The sequence below is a fragment of the Lepidochelys kempii genome, chromosome 2, assembly GCF_965140265.1.
Source record: "Lepidochelys kempii isolate rLepKem1 chromosome 2, rLepKem1.hap2, whole genome shotgun sequence".
In the NCBI taxonomy this organism is placed as follows: Eukaryota; Metazoa; Chordata; order Testudines; family Cheloniidae; genus Lepidochelys; species Lepidochelys kempii.
This window is the reverse complement of record NC_133257.1, coordinates 9,383,724-9,404,897: the sequence shown is the minus strand read 5'-3', so window position 1 is coordinate 9,404,897 and position 21,174 is coordinate 9,383,724. Positions and strand designations below refer to the sequence as shown.

Sequence of the window (21,174 nt, the reverse complement as noted above, 5' to 3'; positions counted from 1 at the left end):
CTCTCCAGTATGAGCTATGCTTTCGAGTCATGGAGAATTTTATGTTTTGCATATATTAAAATACATACCATAAAAAAAGGTTTATCAAGTCAAAGATTGACTAGTCAAGGATGCATAGCCTTAGTTGTTCCCTTGCATATAACACTTTAATGAATACATGCTATTTCTTAAATTGGATACTAATTTGCTCTTCAACTTTACATACAGCTATTTAAAAAGGTACTGTAATCAGTCTTACAAATAGTGATCTCTGCTTGTATAATTAAAGTAGATTAAGTCAGTTTCTCTTTGAGGCTGTTAGTATTGCCAAATTTTAAAGATTACTTATGTAAAATTTTCCCATAACAATGCATCTCATCATAGTTTAAAACCTTGTAGGAAGCTATGGGGAACAGAATTATTTACAGTAGATGCAGATTTAAAAAAGTTAAAGGTTTATAACTGTCAAAACATTGTATATTTTGACATGTGATGTTGACTCAGACATTAAGGTTAGAAGGGACCACAATCATCTAGTCTGACCTCCTGCACAGATATCCTTAAATCAAACTGGCAACTTCTCAAGCAGCCTCTTATTTTATCTGTAACTTATATATTACTGCAAATATTTGACTGTGTGTGCGCACACACCCCCACCATGAAATTGGTGTTTTACTGATACTATAATTAGGCTTTGAAGATTGATTTAATGAAAACTTTGCAAAGATTCTTACAATTTAATCCCAACTGTCTAACCTCAGCTATCCAAAACCAGATCAAGTCCATATTCTGCATAAATTTGGCTAAAGGGGATTTTCAGTCATTGTGACATTTGGATAGAGCTTGAACTGTTCCTAACTTCCTAATATAAAATGGAAATAAAGTTCTCTGGCTTGCCTTCCATAACAAACAAACAAAAAAAGGTACATCAAGCTGCCATTATTATTCTCCACTGTCAAATAATTATGGACTCACTTAGAGGTTTATGGATGTGCAGAGAAATTTTAGGTTTCAGAGTAGCAGCTGTGTTAGTCTGTATTCGCAAAAAGAGAAGGAGTACTAGTGGCACCTTAGAGATTAACAAATTTATTTGAGCATAAGCTTTCGTGAGCTACAGCTCACTTCATCGGATGCAGTGAAGTGATTGGTTAGTCTCTAAGGTGCCACTAGTACTCCTTTTCTTTTTCAGAGAAATTTTAGTCTCTTCTGTGGTGCAGTCATTTGTTATCAGTGACCCTAGCATACCATGTGCAGGTACTGTACGTAGTACAAATGCCAACATTTATTTAAACTGCTTCAAGCTCAAGGTTGATCATTCCTAGCTTATATTTAGCTGCTTCTAGCTTGATGTATGATCTCTCAGACAACAGAAGAATGCTGACAGGTAAATCAGGTTTAGTCTCTTGTAAAGATTCTACATATATGCAAGCCTTAACTTTTTTTAAACTAACCACCCAGTGAACCAGAGTTTTAAATATGCCAAGGCTAAAGTGTCATATTGTTATAAGGTATTCAGTTTGCCATTCACATTGCAGGCACAATTGCTTCAGTGTTTTGCTCTGTAGTTAAGCTTCACAGGAAATCAGAATTCCTCTAGGAGTAACTACTGAACCTATGCCAGCATAGCCCACAGTGTAGATCCAGCATAAACTGACAGAAGGCAGAGTCCTACTGCATAGGAACCTCACCTTCCCTGAGCTATGTTAGCTATGAAACCATATGGCTCTTCTGATCCCATCATAGTTCTACCTGTCCAACATCATTTTCAAAGTTTAAGAGTTCCTTTTCTTTTCCTCTTCTGTGAGAGCAGACCCACAGGACTGGTGTCCCATTTTCATCAGTCTCCAGACAACATCCTCAGCTCCAATAGCTTCTATAGTGTTTATGCTGCCTCATTTCAGGTGTCTGTTCACTCATGCCCTATCCCCTTTATGCAGTCTCAGGTTTTGAAATCTCTTGCTTCTTTGAAATCAACACAGCCAGGACAGGACTATTTATTTACTCCCTCCCCCTGCTGTAGTGTCCTATTACCTCTTGTTTTTGAGAGGTCTCCCATTCTATTAATCTCTTAGGCTTGCAAGATCAATGCTATTTTACTACTGAATGCACATCCAGGCTGCTTGTAGGTTCTTGGTGTTTCTTTCACCACAAGATTAAAATAAAAAAAATTAGATAACCTGATGGCTAGATTACTTGTCCATACTCTTGTTGCCTCTTGCCTTGGCTTACTGCAACTTCTCATTTAGCCTCTCAACACCAATCCCTTCTAATCTAACCAAATCACCACAACCAAAGTGATCTTCTTTGCCTGCTCAGGCCACATCAGTCCCATATTTGAATTGTTCTGCTGGCTGCTACTTGTCTGCAGTATTGCCTTTAGTGCCCTGCACAATTTAGTGCAGACCTGAGCTCCTGCTACCTGTTATTCTCTATACCTTATTTGCAATCAGCCTTACCACCCACTTTGTCCTTTCTCACACTCATTTCTTCCATTTTGCCCCTTATGCACTGAAATTTTCCTAGTTTGTCAGAACGTTAAGATCTTGTGATTAGTAGGCAGTTGAATGAATAAGTTGAAAGTCTAAGGCAACTCCTTCCTCTCCCTACAATGCATCTTCTGAATTGTGAAATCCCTACGGTAGGGCTGCCTTGCTATATTGTCTTGTACAATACTCAGATACATATGTAAGCACCAGCAATGTATGCCTAAAGATGCTTGTAGCTTTACACTTTACTTTGTACCCATATAATTGAAAACATTGCTCAGGATATGGATTATAAAAGTGTTTCACTCTTTAGGAATTCAGTCTTAACTGTTAAAATGTTTACAGTGGAAAAATGTTTGCAAGATTCCTTAACCCCAGATGAAATGCAAAACTATGAATACTATAGCCACTGGGGAAGAGAAATGTGCATAAGAATTATGCATATTATAAACTTCAGTTTTGTTGTCACAAGCCAGAGAAAGAATGGGAGGAAACACTTATGAGACACGTTTTGACAGATGATGGAAAAGCTCATTTTTAAATTTAAAAAATGAGTCTATCCTTCTGGACTAAGTTTTATTTTGGCAAGTCTGTTCAGGAAGAACAGTCATCCTCACATTCATTTCAGTGACAGCGCTACTTTACTGTGATAAACATGTTATAGGACTTGCACAGCAACCACCAAATAGGTGACAAATGTAATCTGAACGGAGCGTGCATTCAAATATAACCATATGTGATGCAATATATGCTTACTTGTATACATTACACAGGCAGGAAGCCAGTGTAACACATGTACACAGGCACAAAATGTGTAAATATTGCTGTAGCTATATTTTAACCATTATTCCTTTTCTTTTGTCATAAGCTCAAGTGGGGAGCACCAGGTCACTGTTTTTATTTTCTTCCACCACCCTCTCAATTTGTCTATTGAAGTAAGAGCTAAACAATGTTATTTCTCCCTTTTCATATCTTGTCGTAAATCATGTCATTGTTTTGAACCTGTTCACTTTCACCACAGATGTCTGAATTTCACTGGTGGCTGAAGCATTTCCTATATGTAATGTGTTTTGGCATAAATAGCTACTACTTAATAAATATGCAAAGGTCATGCTGGAAGGCAATACTTTGACACACACCAAATCTTTTCTGGAAGGAGGGGTAGGAAGGTTAATGAAGCAGGGAAATAAGTGGGAAGGACTCACTTAGGGCAGGAACCATCTTTTTATTATTTGTTTGTACAGAACTGAGCACAACAAGATCCTGGCCCATGATTATCTGCATTATGTAGCACCTCACAGTTCAACCAATAAATGATAAAAAACTTGTAAAAAAATTAAGGCATAAGAAATCACATTAACAATGATCTTGGCTCTTGAAGTAGAGACAGGAAAACTAAGAGCAAAAATTTCAACTAGGCCATTCTGTACTTAAATATAAATAAACTACAATACCTGATCTGAACTGATTCTAGATCTTCCCTGACAACAGGCAAGGAAAAGTCAATCTTTGTCCTTGATGTTTTCCCTAATAGTAGTTATTAGTAGGATTAGGGAGTAGTGTATTTTTACATAGTGAAATGGTTGCAAGATGGATAATTAGCATAACTTAAGTCAGAATGAAGGTGACACTACCATGGAAACACCAAGTCTCTAATTACATTCTCCAAAATAGAAGCAAAGTGAGGCTAGATTTACTGGCTCACATCTTCTAGTGAAGAAGTTGCCTTTTGCAGCCACTGCAAAAAGGTGAGGTAGATGCTCCTACAGTTGACGGACAGGCCACAGTGGGTTTTAACAAGAGATGGATAAATTCATGGATTAAGCAAAAAATCTGTTCACCAGGAACTTGAACCAGCTTAAAAAAAAAAAAATCTATTTTAATATCCTTCCCCTTCCTCCACCTCCAATTTTATGTAGTATAAATAGTCTAGCTTTTATTTAAAAATTCAAGTTAGTCACTCAACTAATAAGCTGACTATTTTAGCTGGGTTTTAATGTCAGAGTACTTTGCTAATGTGTTCATAAATCTACATCTGCTAACCAAGTAGATTACGCTGTAGGTATTTAATGAGCTACATATACAACATCTGCCTGGTCACCAGGACTCATTCTCACTCCACTTTAAGATCCTGCCAACAAAACATGTGGATAAAATCTTTAGAAGGACCCAAACAATTGATCTGCTGACAAAAAAAGCTGAATGAAAGGTTGGAAGTTCAGAACACAATGCAACTATTGCTGTAAATAATGTCCCGGTTTATCAGTGTAACAATGACTTTCATTCAAAAGATTAATAAACTGTTTGAATTAAGCCAGGACTGTAGATTTTAAGATATTTTACAAGATAAACATTTGTTTGGCAGTATAACTAGTCAGGAAGTGAAGATTGCTAAAGCTGCAGTTTTTAAGTGGGAAATTAAGTGAATGGTGCAGTTGTCTCGATAACATACAAACCCTTCCAGACTATTCTGATAATTAAATATACATATTTCAAGATTTGCAATTTTGTATGACTGGTTTCATACCAAGAACAAACAAGTATTAAGAACACATGTGAACTGCATTATATAGCAACCCTGTGCCCTCTGCTCCAACTCTATTATAGTTAGCTTCAATAGCTGTGAAATAGCATATGCTGAGAACGTGGGACATTTCCATATTTATGAAAATATGCATGACCCCCACCCCCAATCACTTCTGTATTGTTATTTCTGTCCAGCGACAGGGGACTAATATTGGGGTGGTCTTGGGAAGCAGAATATGACAGAGAATGGTGCCTAGAGCCTGAAAACAGAACTTAGGTGTCAGGACATTGGTATAATAATAAAAACCCTCTGCTGCCCTGTGCCAGTGAAAAAGATGGCATCTTGACTGTTTTGGACAGAGGAAGGTTATGCTGCTGGAATGGACATATAAGCTTTGCTTTTCCATTCTAAGCAAAGAACCCTAAAATACTGTATGCCAGTTGACTAATAAATGCTGGTTTGTTTAAAAAAAGGCTGTCCTGTGTTGCTACTAATATATGCCGGTTGCATAGACCCTAAAGGGGTAAAGTGTCCAGTGAGTCCAAAAGAACTTGCATGCCTGTTGAAGGAGCAACAGCTAGAGACAGCAGTGAAGCACTTCCCTCGCCTTGCAAGAAGTCTAGCACTAAAAAAGACTTACTTTCTCTGGGAAATTGTACAAAATTTGGTGACAGCATAGGATGGAAACCAAAATGTATGGATTATTTTAATATATTGAAAACTGGTGTATTAGAATCCTATTATCTAATGGAAGTTCTAAAACATCCAGCCCTGCATTTTAAACAGAATGTCCATTTTATAAAGTCATAAGTTTAACACCTTACATAAGTGTTGTTGGAATAAGTGCATGTGTAGAACGAATACTGCTTTCCCAAGTACGTGAACAGCAACATATATGTGATGCTCACACCACTTTCACAGTAGAAGTGCCTCTTAACACATCACTGTGTTACTGTCTGTCAATATCTGAACTACTTTCTCTTGGATGAGGCAAGTGTGCCTTGAAGGCATCTTCAGAAAGACAGGCCAGTATTGCCATGTTTACACTGGATTGTCAGACAAACAGTTAAAAAAAGAAAAGGAGTACTTGTGGCACCTTGTACTCCTTTTCTTTTTGCGAATACAGACTAACACAGCTGTTACTCTGAAACCAGACAAACAGTTGCCTTTCTCCCCAATGCCTTTTACTTCAGAGGAGGCTGTAAGAAGGGGAGTGGATTTAGTTTGATTTTACATTTTAATCAAAGAAAGGGAATCTTCCCTTGTTTTTGATTAGAGCCTTGCTCCTTCAATCAATTCTTAAGAGAAAGGAGTACTGAAAGAGAGTTAGACTCTTACCTGGGCTTTTGTTCTGCAGATTGAAAGCATCCAAGTAGCAAAGACCTTTCCATAAATTCACAGACTAAGTAGTGACTCAGACCAGACCCTCTCATCCCTTTAAGCTACTGAAAAGGGATTAACATTTTATTCTATTCACAGGTTGGTTGTCCCTACTTCATCATGTTTCCATTATGCCTCTGGCATTTAAGGCAGCAACTAAAATCCTCCACTACTGTCTATTTCTGGCAATTCTTTCAATGGTTCCCCAGCTGTGCCCCAGCTCTTTGCCATGTTGTTTTCGGATGGCCTTGTTTTCGCTTGCCTTCAGGTTCCCCTACTTACTACCCTCAAAATTACATCTGTCCTCCCCTATCAAAAAGGGAGCATGCTGTTAAGACATTTGCAATGCTACCAAACAGTCACACCTGGAATCTAGAAGAAATACTTAGCCATTCTTGCATTATGCTGAAAGCCAAGGCTTGGTCTACACCAGCTGTTCTCAAACTGAGTCACAACCCCAAAGTGGGTCACAATCCCCTTTTAACGGGGTCACCAGGGTTGGCTTAGACTTGCAGGGGCCCAGGGCCAAAGCCTGGGCTTCACTACCTGGGGCCAAAGTACTGAATGCTACAGTTATATGACTTAACGCCTACATTTAGACAGTACTATGTTGACAGGAAAAGCCCTCCTGTCAACATAGCTACCGCCTTGTGGAGGTGGAGTACCTACACCGATGGGAGAAGGTCTCCCATTGGTGTAGGTAGCTTCTTCACTAAGCATTGCATTGGTGCAGCACTGTGTGGACAAACACTGAGTCACCTGAGATGTAGTCAAAAGCATAAAAGTATAAACAGTTCTCTAAAATATATCTGTCACTGGTGGGGGGAGCTGGGCATTACTCTCAGATTATTAATCTGAGATTAGTGATCACTATTCCCACCTCAATTGTCCTGCATTTTCCAGGACATGTGTGATAGGATGTGCACTAGATAAGAGTGCATGCTCTTCAATATGATGTGAGCACTGAGGGTTTTCTATTTTTTGAACTCTTGGGAGTCAAAGCAGCAACAGTTCAGACTGCTGAATCATTCCTCTGGGACAATACTAGATTATCTGCACAGGCGGATATATTTGCACAGAACATCTTCTCTCTCCCCCCCGGGGGAGCAATATTACACTAGAATTATATTTCCACAGGCTGTCTGAAAGAACATTCTGCAAAGGACAGGCAGACAACAGGACAGTGTGCTGCCTTCCTGGAGCCAAGGCTTTTGAAGTCCAAGGGAAATGATCCACTGGTGATGGTTCATATCAGCATTAAGGGATATCATGTTGATAGATTTCAGGGAAACTCAGAAGCATGCTGAAGAGCATCCAAGCAATCTCCTAAAACAGAAGGCAGGCTATTCTGGAATAGAACTGCTACCTAGCTAAATTGGGTAGGTTGGAAAGTTGTGTACACTGGTTCACCTTCTATTAAAGCGGAGTCCATCCAAATTATACAGCCCCATCTCCCCATAGAAGGTGGGCCAATCTTCTGAGGGACAGGTTGGCTACAGTAGTCAAGGTGTTAATAAAAGCAGAGGGTAAAGAGGGGGAAGATATGAATCCAGCACAAGACTGAGATGTTGAGAACAAGATTAGTCAAGGAACCAAAGGCCATGAAGAGAAGAAATTTTATAACTGCCTATATATCAATGCTAGAAGCCTGGGTAACAAACATGAGGAGTTGGCATAAATTTGATCTAGCTGGTACTACTGAAGCCTGGTGGGATGACTCCCATGGTTGGAGAGTTAAAAGTCAATGTATTACGAAGGATCAAGTGGGCAAAAAGGGAAAAGAGTAGCATTGTCAAGGTGGCACTACCTGTTTCCAAGTCATTGATCTCAGATGAAAATGATCTTGAAGGCTTATGGATCAATGTTCTGTCATATGAAGCACAAGATGGTGTCTGCTATGCAAACTAAGACAAGCCAGCATATCATACTAGGGAGCAGGATAACCAGCTCCTTACATACCAATCTATAATGCATAGGAAAAGAGCTGCAGGATCGTGGGGGACTACAGTTTGGGTGACATATGCTGTGGGTCTCATGCTACCAGTACTAACATATCCTTGCAACTTCTAAATATTCTAGAAGACAGCTTACTAACTCAAAAAAAAAAGTGTTGCATTCAACAACACAGGGAAATTATATTAGAACTCATAAGACAATGGCCTTTTAAGACAATTTTTTTCAAGCTTTGAAATGTGGAGTCAAATCTTCAAGACGAAGAATTTAAAAAAAAAAAAAAATCAGAAAGTGAATGATAAGTGGGAACTGTTTAAGAACACTTTACCTGATGCCCAAAAAGTCTCAGAGTTGTGGAAGAAGGCCATATTGGTTAAAATAGCCACCTTCACTTCCCCCCAAACCTGGTTATCTATATTAATGGAAAAAAGGGAAAGTTGATAGTAATGAATATGAAGCAGAAGCTAGAAATTGTAGAAAATTGATAAGGGATACAATGGCCAGAGTCCATTAGGATCTAAAGAATCCTAACAATGGTACTGGGCCATTATTAGATGGAAATGGTACACTTAATGCAGAAAAGTTCAATAAGTTTGTTCTGCATTTGGAAAGAGATACATCATATGATAACTCTTTCCATTATCAGCCACTATCTGCCTGACATCAATCCAAGGCAAGATAGAGTGGCTAACATGATATTTTAGATTAATAAAGAATTAAAGGAGGATAATATAATTAATGCCAATCAACATGGGCTTATGGAAAATAGATCCTGTATAACCTGATATCTTCTTTTGTAGAAGTTATTGCCTTCATCAGCTAAGTGTTGAGACTTAGACTTCTGTAAGTTTAAAAAAACTAGAAAGATAAAATTAATCAGACTGGTGAACTGATGGGTCTCAAAATGTAATTGTAAATGGGGAATCATCATCATCAGAAGGGTGGGTTTCCAGCATAATCATGCAGGGATCAGTTCTTGGCCTTATGCCATTTCACATTTTCAATAATGATTTGTAGACTTCACTAACTCAGCCAGAGATTAGGGGGTCTATTTCAGGAGTGGGTGAGGTTCTGTGGCCTGCAACGCCCAGGAGGTCAGACTAGAGGACCACAACGGTCCCTTCTGATCTTAAAATCAATTTTTTTTGTCTTTCATATTTGCAGAGGACATGAACCGGAGGAATAGTAAATAATGAAGAGGACAAGTCACTAGTACAGAATAATCTGGATCACTTGATAAACTGGGCAGAAGCAAACAATGTGTTTTAATATGGCTAAATGCATACATCTAGGAACAAAGAATGCAGGCCTTACAGACAGTATAGAAGATTCTATCCTGGGAAGCAGTGACTGAAAAAGATCTGGGGGTTGTGGTGATAGTAGGTTGAACCTGAGCGACCAGAGAGACATTGTGGCCAAAAGAGCTATACAATTCTTGGATACATAAAGAGGAGAATCTAGATAAGGAGTAGGGATTACTTTACCTTTGTATTTAGCACTAGTGCGATAGCTGCTGGAATACTGTCTCCAGTTCTGGTGTCCATAATTCAAGAACGATGTTGATATAAATGATTAAAGGTCTAGAAAACATGAACTATGAGGAAAGACTGAAAAAATTGTGTTTGTTTAGTCTGGAGAAGACATGACTGAAGGGGGATATGATAAGAGTTTTAAAGCACATAAAAGGTTGTTACAAGGAGGAAGGAAAAAAAAATTGTTCTCAACCTCCGAGAAGATTAGCAGCAATGGGCTTTAATTGCAGCAATGGAGGTTTAGGTTGGACATTATTAATAAAGAGAAGGTTAAGGGTTGATTTGATTAGTCTATGAGTACTACATGGGGGAAAATATTTCATAAAGGGCAGAACTTGACAAAGGTGGTTCTTGATTCTCCATCACGGATTATTTTAATGTCAAGATTGGATAGGTTTCCTAAGAGATGCTCTAGGAATTATTTTGGGGAAGTTGTATGACACAAGCCATACAAGAGGTCAGACTAGATCAGAATGGTTCCTTCTGGCCTGAGAATCTACGAAGTCCATTATGGTCTGAAAATGAAGATCCAGTACTTTGAGACTATAAATTCCTTCTGTAAGTCACCAAGAAAAAAAAGGGGTCGTTACAGTCTTTAAGATGAAGTATTTTTTCACAATAATGCTGCTTGTGTATAAAAATATTAGAAGGAATAGGAAGTTAACTGGCACAGAAGTCTGTTTTACTGTTCTGTAATAAGACATCAAGTGACCCAACCACTGCTTTCTGGATATGGTCCAGACAATCTGATCACCTATTCAAGGACAAAGAACAAGAAAAATAACTCAAGTGTGAGTATAGCAGTAATGTTTTGTAAAACAAAACAAAAAAAAACCCAGCACACTGGGTTCAGTCCCCAGCTAGGTCATTTATTTGGCACTCAAGGGTGATAATGGATTTGTTTTTGAGCTTCTCAAAATAAATGAGCTAGTACTGCATGCAGAAGTAACCCAGGCTGGCTAACGGAGGAGAAAGAAAATGCAGGATCAGCAAAACACTGGTTTCATATTCAGCTACAAAAACAGAGCCCTTATTTAAAGCAAAATGAAGAAACTGAGTTAAGGAAGAAAACCCAGCTAAGGACTCTAGTCAATCTCCCAGCAACATTAGTTTATTAACTAAGCTTTTAAGTTATTAAAAGTTTTTGCTATTGATAAATCTTAACACAATTAGCATTTATATACTTTTTTATAGTTCTGCTTAAAAAAAAAAGCATTACTACCAATCCTTATTTGATCAGATGATCTTTCATTCTGTTTCTTCTTGGCTAAGAACTGCCCAAATCCCATTTTTGTTACCTGTTCTCCCCCCTTACCTCCCCATTCCACCCTAATGCGCATTTGTCTCATCTACCTGTTTTGTCTTTTAGATTGCAAGCTCTTCAGAGCAGGGACTATCATTTTCCTATGTTTGTACAGCACCTAGCATAATGGGACTCCAACCTGGTTGGCCTCTAGGCTCTACCACAATATAAAGTGTTAGTGTGCAGTGAAGGCTAGTAAATGTCAATGCAACTATTTAACTTAATTCATACCACTTATGCAATTGACACTGCTGTGTTTGATGGCCAATGCCCATTGATTAGACAAGGGCATAAGGTCCAGGAAAGTGAACCTACCCATCTTTACTTTAAGTGGTATTTCATTTTACATCACCTATCACAAGTGCACATAATAAAACAACATTTTAAGGGGCTTAAGTTATTTATGTCACCCTAAATAAGTTAATAGGCTTAGTGCCACTATCATAAGAGAGCATCATTCCCTCGCATGGCATGTTAATACAAAAAGTCAACCCACAAACCAAAACAAATAAATTGGAACTTCACATTAAGCTAAACCAGTTAAAACTAAAAAAAGAGCCTTAAGTTATGCCCTAAAGCTCGACAAACTGGCAATATGCCAATACAACCTGTTTCAGATGCAGAGATCCTTTGACAACAAATCTCTGCAGCTGGTCCTGGAAGTGTTGTACACATATATCGTAATGTACATTGAAAGTTAGTTCCTCCCCAAGTCCCAGACGATTCATGATTTCAGAGACTCACCAACACCAGGAAAGAGTGCAACTGCAAAGACTTGAGTACTAGCATTAGTACTCAGAAGCCCATGCTATATAGGAAGTAGGAAGCCATATCCTTTATCTCCTGAAGTTTCTGGGTGGTCCTTGTGCACACTCCTAACCACAGCACAATTCTAGCAGTACAACTTGAACCTACAGATGTGTGGTTAACTATTACAAGCTCTAAAGTGAAGAGGAGCAGCTTCAGCAGCTGTCCAGGGTTGATTTTAAAATCTAATTAGATTGCATAGTGCAAAGACACTGCTTAGAGCAAAGTTTTATAATAGACAGAATGCACAGCAATATGAGTTTAAGTTATTTCAGTGTTTTCACCCTAGGAGGGTCAACTTTAGCAAACTTAGCTTTCAGACTAAAATTTGGCATGTTTGTCAGTGTGACTTGGAAGCGTTTGAGCAGAAGTGGGTGGGAGAGGAGGGGGGAGAAAAATCACAAAGCTCTTTCCAAATTGACACAAATATGGTACCTCAGCATGATGTGTCAAATTGGAAGGTATATAGTTACTTAGAGATGTAACTCACTGGCCCAGTAAAGAATTTGATTTGACAGGGGGTCCCAAAAAAAACCCCACAAACAAAACCAGATACTTCACACATGAAGTTATACCAAGAAATGAAACACTGGCAGATGCTTCGATGACACTGTCACTCAACTTACATGTGCACAACTTTTCAGCTTGGAAAAAGAGCGCTAAGGAGAGATAATTGAGGTCTATAAAATCATGACTGGTGTAGCGAAAGTAGATGAGGAAGTGTTATTTACTACGTCTCATAACACAAGAACTAGGGGGTCACCAAATGAAATTAATAGGCAGCAGGTTTAATACAAATAAAAGGAAGTATTTCTTCACACACACAAAGAAAAGGAGTACTTGTGGCACCTTAGAGACTAACCAATTTATTTGAGCATGAGCTTTCGTGAGCTACAGCTCACTTCATCCGATGAAGTGAGCTGTAGCTCACGAAAGCTCATGCTCAAATAAATTGGTTAGTCTCTAAGGTGCCACAAGTACTCCTTTTCTTTTTGCGAATACAGACTAACACGGATGTTACTCTGAAACTCTTCACACACACAGCCAATCTGTGGAACTCCTTGCCAGAGGACGTTGTGAAGGCCAAGACCATAACAGGGTTCAAAAAAGAACTACATAAATTCATGGAGGATAGGTCCATCAATGGTTATTAACCAGGATGGGCAGGAATGGTGTCCCTAGCCTGAAATTGGGAATGAGTGACAGGGGATGGATCACTTGATGATTACCTGTTCTGTTCATTCCCTCTGGGGCACCTGGTACTGGCCACTGTCGGAGGACAGGATACTGGGCTAGATGGACCTTTGGGGTCTGACCCAGTAGGGCCATTCTTATGTTATGTTTATGTTCACAATCTCCACTAAATAAATTTAAGTATTCGCCTGAATTACACTTTCATGCTTGAGCGTGGAGTGGAATTTCAGTTGCAATATGTAAGGACTTGCAGAATATGCTAGTTACTGAAGGATGGAGAACCCCACAGGAATGTCATCAAGTCAGTTTAGATTTGTTTGATCTTGTCTGCAAAATAAATGACAGTTTCACACAGCCAGGCACACTGGACTAACTAAGACAAAGTAGTATGGATTAATCAAACTGCCTATCATTTGGAATAGTTTTTACAGGCCTGGATTTTAAAGGTGTTATGACCAAGAGGAAAAGTTCCATTCAGCAAGGCCACAGGCACAACACAGGCATGCAAAAATTCTTTGATGCAAACAAGCATTCTCAGATTAATTCCTCCTTGACCATTTAAACTCTTAGTCTCTACCTCTAAACCAACTGTTCTCAAACTTTGAAATGGGTCACCAGTACCATATAGCAAACCTCCGAATGCAACCCCCATATACATTAAAAACACCATTATAAATGCTGGAGGCAAAGCGGGCTTTGGAGTGGAGGCGGATAGCCCGTGACCCCCCATGTATTAACCTTGAGACCCCCTAAGGGGTCCCGTCCCCCAGTTTGAGAACCCCTGCTCCAAACCATTGTTTGCAAGCATATTGCAGGGGGATGACTTCTAATTGCCTCGGCCTCAGTGATCATGGAAGACAAATGGTTGTGAAGTTTGCAACCATTTGGAGTAGTTGTTTACATCAATGTGACTGTTAAGATGCTTGCTAATACAGAATCAGGTACCATCATCTCTAAACTAAGATCTTAATTGCCTTTTTGGAACATGGAACAAAATCTTCTTCTTGTACTGGCCACAGGCATTTATTCATACTGCAGATAATTGCCATTTAATTCAGAGAGTGATGCAAGTTTGTGAATGGCAGTGTTGAGTACAACTTGATGTTCCAAGTTGAAACAGAGCGAGTGGCTAAACAAATATTAAAAAGCCCGTACTAAGCCAGTAAGTCTCTTTAGAGTTATGGGAACTTGGACACTGAGGAAGTGGAAACTTGAGAAGTTTCCATCTTTTACTTTCTTAAAAAAAAGTGTAGATTTGCATTAACCTTCAATGCACAATTCCATATCAGAACTTTTTTGAAACATCTATTTATAGTCAATATTCAGAAGTACTCTGGCATCATGGTTATATAAATTTTTACCTTTTGTAGTGTCTGCTGATGCATATGCATTTTCAGTAATAAATATTGAAGTTTATATTTAATGACACGGGAAAGATTTAACTTACAATAGTGTTGGCAAGTTTAAGATTGTTAAGTCTACCCAAAAAGTAATTTTACATCTTTCAAGGTCACAACCAGTAAGTTAATAATTATGGCAATGTCATCAAGTCCAAGTCCATGTTCAAGCTTTTTTTAGTCTAATCTCTTAGAGAGGTCGTGTAATTCCAATTATCCGGGGGCAAGCACCCGAAGAAAAAAAGTACAGACTGATTTATTTTTAAAGAGAGTCACAGCTACCATGTACTCAACAGCAACCCTACAAGAAAACGATTCCCACTCCAGCACTTGGGTATGTGATATTTGCCTTTTGGAATAAGGGTATAAACAAAACACAAAAGGGCAAGCAAAACATGGAGATAAAAAATGTTAAAGAAAATTGTAAAATATGTAAGCCAATAAGCTTGCATATTTTTTTCCTAGCCACACAAAAAGCCTCAAAATCAATAATGTCACCATAATTTACATAAATTCTAATGGGAAGCCAGTGTTCTTTCCCCACTATTAGTAACCCAAGTGTTGCATCATTGTGTTTATACATGAGAACTAGGAAGTGGAAGTGAAACTGAGTGGTTTATTTTCATTAATTAAGGTTAGACAAATAAACCAAGGATCAGAAGCTACATAGACTTGGATTAAACATTTCTGTTTCAATCATTTATGGTGCTATAACACAAGGAAAACAGTCTTTAAAATATGCTATATATTTATCCTTAAAGCCTGTTTCATGTGTGAGATTTTCTATCAAGCTAAAGCAATGCACAACAAAAAGCAGGTATATACAAGATAATCTAATTCAGTTATAAATCAGCCAACTGCTAATGAAAACAAATTTCAGCTTCAAAAGGTAAGCCATTAAGTTATTTTAATTATGATCAGTGTGACAATTGAAGACTCATTTACCAAATAAACAAGAACAATTTGCAGACATAGCTCATATCACCAGAGTTCAGTGTTTAAATAAATGTGAACACCTGCAAACATATGAAGTGTCCTCTACCCTTCAGGAGTTCAATAGAAAACTAGAGAGTGCACACGTCACACAACTCAGAAAGAGGCTGTACACAAAACAGGAAACTCTTTTGCCTGACTTAAGGCCCCTCAGTTGTCTACATTCTGTCTTCCACCTATATGTAGACAAGAAAATTACAGCCTCTTCTTTATTCAAGGACACCTGAACTGACTTGAATGTAGATTCGCCTCCAATAATTTAAGTACCTAACTAAGAAATATAAATTACTAAATTAATGCAACTATCTATTAGGTCATGCAATTGCTCATTACTGTAATGAAGTCTCTCTTGAATACTTAAGTTAAAAAAAACAAACAACTTACTAAAACCTATACACCACAGATTAAAGCTATGGATGTGAGGTTCCAGTGTATTATTTCTAAGACAACAGCTGACAGTACCATTATAGTCATTTTCATATCTATTCCCTCATGTGCCTTTTGGCAGCCTACTTAATGTAAAGATCCCTGGATTTGCTTTAAGCCTGAACAAGGCAGGTTCCTTTGTTGTGAAGACTGATGAGTCAATCTTAAGATTATAAGCCAACAGTATATTTTTTCTGTAACAGAAAACATTTGTTAAAAATTGTCTGTTATTAAAATATAAACATATTTAAACAATAGTTTCAAAACTTTCCATTTGTACTTTACTAGTGCAATTTAAAACAGATCCCAGGAGATAGTGTGTTCATTGATTTCTAGTACAATAATTAAACCAAAACAAGCAGACCTTGTCTTTTGTAGGTACTGCTTCCCTGCAAACACTGCAGTATGCAGTACTACCTTAAGATCCACTGCAGATGCTAGAGAATACATACCACAGCTTAAAGTGATTCTTTCCCTCACATTTCAATCACGTATGTTTACTTAAGAAATCTTGCAGGTTGCAAGGCAAAAAATAGGTAAATAATCCACCAACTCACACTTTAAATGAAGCAATCACTAAATTGTTTTAGTGGACTAACTTCTGTTGTAATAGACAAGCTTTTGAGCTACACAGAGGTGACCTGAAGCGCTCTATGTAGCTCAAAAGCTTGTCTCTTTCACCAAGAGAAGTTGGTCCAATAGAAGATATTACCTAACTCACCTTGTCTCTCATATACCAGGATCAATATGGCTACAACACTGCAAACATTAAATATTTTAGTAGCACTGTCTGAGCCAGGCAGTGAATGTGGAGCAGATAACATTTAGACAAGTTAATATAAGAACAGCATGTTATGCAAGTTACTGTGACCATACACACTTGTAACAGTGAGCTCTCTTCAGCCACTACACTCCTAATGGATATTTGAAATTCTAGATCGTTTTTCTACCCTACTCCCTATAATCCACTTCATTTCAGGTCCACTTCTGAGCTGGGCACACCCCCCCTTCTTTGTGGCCAGAATCAGAACTATTCAATATTGCCTCACCTAGCATGACAGACAACTTGAAATATTTTTATTAAGCTTCTTTCCTGACCCCTCCTACTAGTCACTATCAGCAACATTAGACTTCCCCCCTCTGCCTCCAAACTTGAGTCACAGCCAAGTCTTCATTCTCTCTACCCACTAATTAAAGACACCAGCTGAGACACTCTCCCAACAGATAACATAGAAAGTTACAGGACTTATTGCGTTGTTTCTATTGCAACAAAGAGCACACACTGCCTCTTCTGGGGCAATCTCAAGGTCAGCAGCACATTTTTCAGCTTCCATAAAGAAGTTTCTCCAACAGCACCACGTCCATCGTTAGCCACCTTAAGAACTTTTTATAATAGGTAGTTCTGTATTAACTTTTTCTTCAAGAGTTTAAATTGATGCAACTAAGTTTCAACCTATCAAAGATCATCAGGTTCTGGAAGTGAAGGGAAGTATTCTATTACTGTAACCTCTTACTGGATTCAGCAACTAGCATTTCCCTTTTCTCTCCACCAGGATGGTGACAAATTAAGCAGAAATCTGCTCTCATGAAAATAAAAGGATTAAATCTGGTTACAGTTAAAGCATGCAAACATTTAACAGGAAAAAAAGACCAACTCCAGGTCTCTGATAGCCTGGCTGCTCAAGGACAAATTCACACCCTTAGAACCCTGCAAAACAACTCATCTCCCACACCAACCAAAACCAGCACTGGGGCCCCCTATCTACAGTACCTGTCTCTTCTGGCTTCTGTTCATCTTCCCCTTTCCATTCACCCACTCACTTTATTTTATTTGTCTTACCCCAGTAAGAACTACTTGTTTCCTACTCCTCACCCACACAGTCATCCAGCCCAACTCGCTGTTCTGTTATCTTCCTCCTCTCAGCCCCATCTCCTGCACCGTCTCACCACTCAGCCCCATGTCCATTTACCTCACCTTCCACCTCCCCATTTTACCCTTTACCATCCCCAAAACTATGTGCCTTACCCCCACAGGGGCCTAGTATGAGGCAAGACCTCCCCTTCCACCTGTCATTCCACAGCCCTTTCCCCCTCCCTTGTTGTTCCTCTACCAAAAGCCCCCATTCGCTTTTACATGTCCCATGCCCCAGAGCCCCCCAGCACCTCACTCCCCATTTATCCCCTCCACCCAGCACCTCACTTGCTTGGCTGTCCTAATCCAGCAAAACAACTCCTTCACTTTCCTCCTAAGCCCCTCATCCAGCCACACCCCCCCACCTGTCAGCCATCCCCCTCACCTCATCACCCACCTATTTACCTCCCTCCCCTCCACCTGTTCTGTCCACACTTCCTCAGCCACCTTCCCATCGCCCTCCATCGCCCCTCCTGTCTATTTACACCCAGTCCTAACCTAGTCCCTCAATCAGTTGCTCCCCCCTCACCTGTCAACAGTCCGTCACTAAGTCACCTGTCCCAATGCCCCGGGTGCCTCACCTGGTCTCATCCCAGCCAAATGCACTCAGTCTCATCCCCCATTCCAATCTCCCCTGGTCCCAGCCCCCCACCTGTCCCAATGCCCCTGGCCCCTCCCCCACCTGTCCAGGTCCCTCACCCAGCCACCTGTCCCAATGCCTCTGGTGCCTCACCCAGTCCCATCCCAATCCCCCCCAGCGCCTCACTCGGTCCTATCCCCCACACCTCTCCCAGTCCTTCACCCAGCCACCCCCCTCCCCACCTGTCCTGGTCCCTCACCCAGCCACCTGTCCCAATGCCCCTGGTCCCTCACCCCCCCCACCTGTCCCGGTCCCTCACCCAGTCCCATTCCAGCCCAATGCCCCCAGCCCCATCCCCGCTTCCAATCCCCACCAGCGCCTCACCTGGTCCCATCCCCCCACCTGTCCCAGTCCTTCACCCTGCCACCCCCCTCCCCACCTGTCCTGGTCCCTCACCCAGCCACCTGTCCCAACACCCCCGGACCCTCACCCAGTCCCATCCCAGTGCCCCCTCACCTGGTCCCTCACCCAGCCACCTGCCCCATCCCCCCCCAGAGCTCCCTCACCCAGTCCCATCCCCCCCACCTGTCCCAGCCCCTCACCCAGCCACCTGTCCCAACACCCCCAGCCCCTCACCTGGTCCCATCCCCCCCACCTGTCCCGGCCCCTCACCCAGCCACCTGTCCCAATGCCCCTGGCCCCACCCCCCGTCCCATCCCCCCACCTGTCCCAGCCCCTCACCCAGCCACCTGTCCCAATGCCCCCAGCCCCTCACCCGGTCCCATCCCCACCACCTGTCCCAATGTCCCCGGCCCCTCACCCGGTCCCATCCCCACCACCTGTCCCAGTCCCTCACCCAGCCACCTGTCCCAATGCCCCCCAGAGCCCCCCCACCTAGCCACCTGTCCCAGCCCCCCCAGAGCCCCCTCACCCGGTCCCATCGCCCCCACCCCTCACCTAGCCACCTGTCCCAGCCCCCCCAGAGCCCCCTCACCCGGTCCCATCGCCCCCACCCCTCACCCAGCCACCTGTCCCAATGCCCCCCAGAGCCCCCTCACCCGGTCCCATCGCCCCCACCCCTCACCCAGCCACCTGTCCCAATGCCCCCCAGAGCCCCCCCACCCGGTCCCATCGCCCCCACCCCTCACCCAGCCACCTGTCCCAATGCCCCCCAGAGCCCCCTCACCCGGTCCCATCGCCCCCACCCCTCACCCAGCCACCTGTCCCGGCCCCCCCAGAGCCCCCTCACCCGGTCCCATCGCCCCCACCCCTCACCCAGCCACCTGTCCCAATGCCCCCCAGAGCCCCCTCACCCGGTCCCATCGCCCCCACCCCTCACCCAGCCACCTGTCCCAATGCCCCCCAGAGCCCCCCCACCTAGCCACCTGTCCCGGCGCCCCAGAGCCCCCTCACCCGGTCCCATCGCCCCCACCCCTCACCCAGCCACCTGTCCCGGCCCCCCCAGAGCCCCCTCACCCGGTCCCATCGCCCCCACCCCTCACCCAGCCACCTGTCCCAATGCCCCCCAGAGCCCCCCCACCCGGTCCCATCGCCCCCACCCCTCACCCAGCCACCTGTCCCAATGCCCCCCAGAGCCCCCCCACCTAGCCACCTGTCCCGGCCCCCCAGAGCCCCCTCACCCGGTCCCATCGCCCCCAGCCCCATCCCCCCCTTGCAATACTCCCTAGCGCCTCACCCAGCCACCCACCCCCAACACCTGTCCCGGTCCCTCACCCAGCCACCCCCCACCTGTCCCAATGCCCCCGGCCCCGGCGCCTCACCCGGTCCCAGCCCAGCTCCCCTGGTGCCTCCTTTACCTGCCGCCGGGTCTCCCCCTCTGCCCGGTACCTGGCCCCTGTGGCCGCGGAGGGGGTGGCTGGCTGGCTCCGGCAGGTGGGTCGGTCAGGACCGGGCGGCTGGGTCCCGGCTGCTCCCCGGGGGCGAGTCGGGTCGGGCCGGCGCGGACGGGTGCGGGCAGCAGCGTCCGCTTTATACCGGGCTCCTCGGAAACCGTCTCCCTGCAACGCTTCCGCTTCCGCCCCCTCCGCGGGGCTCATGAATATGCAGAGCGGGGCGGGGCTTGAGGGCAGGCGCGCAGCCGGTGCGGGAGGGGGGCGCCCTGCGGGAGACCGCACGCCCCGTGGGCGACCCCGCCGGCCGCTGAGGCGGGGGCGCGCGCGCCAGCCAGGGCCCCCCTGAGGGACGCGAGGGAGGCCCAAGGCTGGGATGCTGGGAGGGGGCACCTGGGTGCACCTAGCGAGTGGGGGGGGGGCCCAGCTTGGCAAGCAGGAAGGGGCGGGAGGCGCTGCCATAGGGGGTGGCACAAAATGGAAGCGGGGTCGGGGTTGGAGGGGGTGTCCCAGCCCGGGTATCACTCCAGGGCGGAGGGGGAAGAAGAAGGGGAAAGGAGGAGGCCTCAGACTAAAGGGGAGATAAAGCAAGAGGGAGGGGCACCAAGAAGGAGAAGGGGGTCCCATGGCGGGTCACGTGAATGGGCATGAGGACTGGTGGGAGAGTCAGATTAAACACTAGATGACATGGGATCCTAGCCTGGGTATTTGGGGGAAAGAGGATGTCCCAGACTGACTGGGGGCGAATGGTGGCCCAGGGCCCGCGTGCCAGTTCTGCCTCTAACAAAAACACAACAACTGCAAAGCCTAAAGGAACCCAATACTTTGTCATATAGCTCTCTCCAAACTGTGTAC

The 21,174-nt window shown here is 43.1% G+C and overlaps 1 protein-coding gene across 3 annotated transcripts in view; it reads right to left on the bottom strand.

Annotated features, from left to right (window-relative positions):
* Positions 1 to 20,509, bottom strand: part of SLC45A4 (solute carrier family 45 member 4) — a 114,497-nt gene extending 93,988 nt beyond the window's left edge. For all 3 annotated transcript variants that reach the window (XM_073330014.1, XM_073330013.1, XM_073330015.1), the window contains exon 1: positions 20,287 to 20,509. The gene's annotated coding sequence lies outside the window, so the exon portion shown is untranslated. The remainder of the gene's footprint in view (positions 1 to 20,286) is intronic.
* Positions 20,510 to 21,174: the final 665 nt, after the last annotated feature.